Genomic DNA, 5,201 nt, shown 5'->3' with positions numbered 1-5,201 from the left:
TAAATACAATAAAAAAAAAAAGCAAAAAAACACCAACATTATAAAATTGCGACTAACACTAAACTTACCACCCTAATTTTTTAGCACATAATTATTATTATGTTCTTTTTGGTGTTAATAGTAATAAATGTCTTGCTTTAGGTTTATAGATAATACAAAAATTATTATGCATTTCAAATAAAAATTTTTACTTTTTCAAAATCCCAAAATAATAATAACACTAATACTAATCTATGGTCTAAAATAACATAAATTAAAAGACAAAAAAATTAACAAAATTAAAAGTAATGTTTGTACCTGATGATTGTTAAGAGAAGTAAATGATATATTGTGGTGTTATCATCATTCTCATGCAAGGCCAAAAATTCTAAAATTTTGGTTCCAGAATCAATTGTACTAAATGTCATTTTAGGTAAAAACACACAATTAAGATAATATAGTAGAACACATGCATAATAAAGATAGGAGGAAAAAAAGGGTCCTTTTTTTTTTCTATTTTCTTATATTGTTATCTTAAATAAAAATATAACTTTCCAATATTCAAGAGTAAGCCAAAGCAAAATTATATAAACTTTCAAAAAATATATAAACATAGTTGGGAGACTAATATTTAAGTCTATGAACATTTATGTCAAAGATGACTGTGCAATAACTAAGTTTTTCAGCAAAAGAGAAGAAAATTGAGATCTACTTCAACAAACACAACCTGGATGCCATCTACTTCTAATTCTAGAATTGTAAGGAAAAGTTTTAGAAAATTAAAAGACAATAATAAATCTAGAGATGAAATTATTTCAGCAAACACAAAAAGAGCATTTCAGTCAATTTTTTGTTTTCGACAGTCACACACTTCAAATCCTCTTTCAAGTAATTAGTATTGGATTGAAAATAGCAATACAAATTAGATCATTCATTAGTTCTGATTAAGAAATATATACAAACAGCCACAACTTGTAGCTACAATGATGTAGTGGATACTGAAAGGGTATCAAATTCTAAATTGGAGAAAGTCTATGGGGCCAATAGTTTTATTAAAATCTGGCCAGCACTTAACCAGCAAAAAGAAAGTAAGCAATCATATACTATTAGATGTAATTTCACACTATTAAAAACACTAATAATGACTAATTCATTGATACAAATTACAAAATTTGTTGGCCCTTAGCACTCCTCAATTTACATGTTTACTCACTGAATCGATTTTGAGTTGAGTTTTACTATTTAAGTTTACCTAAGTTCCACAATTAGAAACCACAGATGATCTATTTTGCATATTCCAATGATCGAAAATCAATTCTTCTAGTTTGTTGATATTAGATAAAATTACTACACTAACATCTTCTTTTAAAGGAATCATGGACAATCCCAATCAGAAAAGATTGCTTTCAACCTATTTTTTCTTAATTCAAACACATAAAAACACAAAAAATTTGTCTTCGTCTCAAGGCATTATTCTTACCAAAGTAGTTCACACACAAATCATCTATACTTACTGGAAATTAATGTAACCTCAACTGGGCGACCAGCAAGTGGTCAAGTCACTGCCTAAACCAAATGCCTCCATCCGTGGACTAAGCATTTTCTCTTCTCTTCTCTTCTTTTAGCATAAAAATCTAATGGGCCGTTTTCGTTCTGCAACAACATCTGGAGAACTTCCTAAATCAACTGTATCTGCAGCTTCAAAAATGAACAACAAAGAGTAAAACTTGGAAATTATTCCACAATGATAATAAAAGTCCTAATTAAATGACACTCCATTTGTTTATACACACAATCATAGAAAAAGAAAAAATAAACTCAAATAAACGAAACAAAACAAAAATAATTTTAAGAAAAGGGTGGGAAAAAAACAAATTGAAACTACTTGTCCAACCTGGTCGAACAAATCGTAGAGATTCTCATCAACCTCAGGGTCCAGATTCCCAATGTACAACGACATCCGCGAACTGCTTTGATGCATTCGCAGCACCTGCCGCCGCTGCCGTCAATAAAGGAGCGACTGTGACGCTGTTCTACGATCTAATAGCGTCGCCTCTATCACCATCGCCACCTCACTCCTCTTCCTTTCTCTCTCGTCACTCTATTGTTTTCTTCTTCTCTGCTTCGTTCTACCTCTTTTTCTTCCTTTTCTCTTTCTCTCTCTCCTTTTTATATTATCAGCAGTCACTATTACTACTTCCATCAGCAGTGAGCTCTTTGCTTCTTCTTTCTTGTTGGTCACCACTCCATTTGTGTACTCAATTAGAGAGAAAGAGAGCGTAAGAAAAAAAAGAGGAGGGATAGAGAGAATCTAGGAAAGAATCGATTTTTAAACCTAAATTAAATCTGTGCACTTAAAAAGAAAAGATAGCACTTATAATTTGTTTTCAAATTCTGATATCAAAAGGAGAAAGATTGCAATCAACTAAATCATTCTTTTTAAATAGTGTATTGAAAACAATCAAACAAATAATCATTTTTAGCATTAGTTTTGAATTAATATTAAAATAATAAAAATAAAGCATATTAGTATGATAAGTTAATATAATATAATTTTTTATAAAAAATAAATTATAGTAAAGTATTTTTTTGTGTTTAGCGTTTTCGAAATTTTTTAAAAATATTCTTAACGTTTAATTCAATTCAATTTTATCTTTAACATTTAAAAAAACTTTCAATTTTACCCTTACCGTTAAATTTTAGATGGTCAACTATTAATCAACATTTTAATTCCAATTTTTACCTTTAACTTCGTTTACTCTCCTCTATTTTTCTCCTCTGTCACTGCTTCCTTTTCCTTCTCCATCATATCTCTTCTTCCACCGTGTAATGCTACTTTCTCTTCCACATACATCTACCTCCTCCTTCAGCCTCTTCCACTCCGCTCTCGTTTTCGAGCATCGTCGCCGCCCCTCCTCCTCCTCCCTCTTCCTCTCTGCGCCTCTTTTCAGGTAGTCATTTTCACATCTACTTTCACCTCGTGTTACTTTTTGGATTTGTCTTGCATTATCACCTATGCCTCTGCGTAGCCTTCTAAATCTGACTGCCGCCGACTTTCTAATTTCTTTCTCTTTTTCTGTCGTCATCGCCTTACTCGTTTTATTATCTTCCTCTTCCTTTTCTATTATTGTTCCTATTGTTTTGTTGAGTTGGGTTGCTGCAGAGGCAGAGGGGTTGGCATAAGATTGGTGGTGTGGGAACTGGGAAAAATAACAACTGAAGATAGAAAAATTATTTTTTATACAACAAATTTTGCACCATTAAAAATATTCTTTCAAAAATTTGAAATTGCAATACAGAGTGCAGGACACATTTTATTAGTGGTCTGCATGAAAAAATCGAGCCAATATAAGAAGAGAGACATAGATAAAATAGTGCTAAAAGGCAATCGAAGGACTAAGGAAAGGGAGAACAATGATAGACACAATAATTAAATTATGAATGATGTTGTAATAGAGTAAATATGGATGTACATTATAGCACCTGCATAATTAGTGGTGACAAACGGAAAAGTCTGCCCCGTCTCACCTAGTGAGACGGTCTTGAATTTTTTTTCCTATCCCACTTAATGGTGGGCTAGCAGGCTAAACCCGCCAAATCTTTTTTTTATAAATCATTAAATATTAAACAATATATATAATTTTACAATTATTTCAATAAATTTATAATTTATAAAGACATAAAAAATTAAAATTTCTAAATTCATAAACATTAAAGTCTTTATAATTATGAATATGTAATAAACATAATTATAAACCAAGTTTTTTTAACAAAATAATAAAACTAATATTGTCCAAAGTAAAACAAATATTGTCCAAAATATATAATTAAACATCTTCAAGTTTATAATCAATCAAACATAAAACATTATTCAAAATATAACTTAGAACATCTTCCATTATCATCTTCGTCCTCTTTTAGATGAATAACGTAATAGAAATTTGTAAAAATAATTATAATTTTTTAACAAAATAATAAAACTAATATTGTCCAAAGTAAAACAAATATTGTCCAAAATATATAATTAAACATCTTCAAGCTTCAAGTTTATCAAACATAAAAACATAATCCAAAATATAACTTAGAACACTTTCAATTATTATCTTCATCCTCTTGTAGATTAATAGCATTATAGAAATTTGTAAAAAAATGGTCTTGACAAAATAAAAGCTTCGTCCGGCGGGAAAACCTGTACCATCCCACCGAAACCCGCCAAAACTCATGGATTAGGTGGTGCGGGGTAGGCGGCCTTTTTAAGTTTGGCAGTCTTAAATTTTCAGCCCAACCCTCCTTTTTTGTTGGGTTATGCGGGTCAGCATGACAGATTTTGGCCCGTTTGCCACTCCATGTCCCCATCCATGTTCAGGTGGCAGGTCGTGAGGATTTCATGAGTCCCCTTCTAGCCCCAAAATGCGAGTAATTCCTGTAAATACCTTTTTTGGCAGTTTTTGTGATTATTTCTTATTGGTATCATTCATTGGTTTGTGACGTAGAGCTATTCTAACCACTCAATAAATTCTCAGATAATCAAAGTTTAGGTTATATATTTTTTATACAGTCACATGTATCCGTGTTATAACAATATTAATAGAAGATAAATAGATAAACACTAAGCTATTGTTTGAATATAAGATAAAAAATAAGAGGAAAGAAAATAGAAAGAAAGAAAATGAGAGGAAACAAAATAGAAAGAAAAGTATATTTTTGTGTGTGTGTTTAGATGAAGAAAAAATAAATGGAAAGAAAATAGAGGAAAAAATTTCTGTTGTTTGGATGGAAGGAAAAGTAAGAAGAGAAAAAATTATAACAGAGTAAAATTATATTAATGTTTTTATATATTATACATAAATTATAATTCAAATGTTAACTCTGTACTTTAACCCATGTTTGCACTTTTACATAAGTTTTCTTCGCAACTTTGAAGAGAAAAAATTTACATGAGCTCCACATACATTTTTATGTTTTTCATTCAATTTTTTTGTTGATCCATGTAAGACCCAGAATCTTTGAAAAGTCTTATTATGATCAAGTCTCAAATCATATAGTTATTTATAGCCTTAATTCCGGAAATCATTTTATTAAAGATAATTAAGGCAAGTTGTGATTTATTGAATTTGAGACAAGTTATGATTTATTATCGAATTTTATAATTATTAGATTATTTTCTATATTTAAATCGTATAGTTGGTAGTTGTGAAACAAAAGGGCTTTTATATGATTTT

The sequence above is a fragment of the Arachis ipaensis genome, chromosome B06 (assembly GCF_000816755.2).
Source record: "Arachis ipaensis cultivar K30076 chromosome B06, Araip1.1, whole genome shotgun sequence".
NCBI classification, from domain to species: Eukaryota; Viridiplantae; Streptophyta; class Magnoliopsida; order Fabales; family Fabaceae; genus Arachis; species Arachis ipaensis.
The sequence above is the reverse complement of the archived record's forward strand: the minus strand, read 5'-3'. Positions refer to the sequence as shown.